This window comes from Mycetomoellerius zeteki, unplaced genomic scaffold (assembly GCF_001594055.1).
Source record: "Mycetomoellerius zeteki isolate Tzet28-1 unplaced genomic scaffold, Tzet1.0 scaffold725, whole genome shotgun sequence".
Lineage (NCBI taxonomy): Eukaryota > Metazoa > Arthropoda > Insecta > Hymenoptera > Formicidae > Mycetomoellerius > Mycetomoellerius zeteki.
Window position 1 is genome coordinate 34616 of NW_017257748.1, and position 202 is coordinate 34817.

The following is a 202-nucleotide window of genomic DNA, read 5'->3' on the forward strand; positions in this document are numbered from 1 at the left end:
AGCGTCGCAAGCGTGTCACAAGCGTTGCGGTCCAATCAACATCAAGCTAGCTCGACTCTGATTGGATCATAACGCTTGAGACACGCTTGCGACATTGGGCGCATTCAAGTTGACAAAGCGGCTAGCCTGCTCGCCAAGCAAATGAACATAATTGGTTGTTACTTATAGATCCAACCAGTCATATTCAATCGCTCGGTAAGCA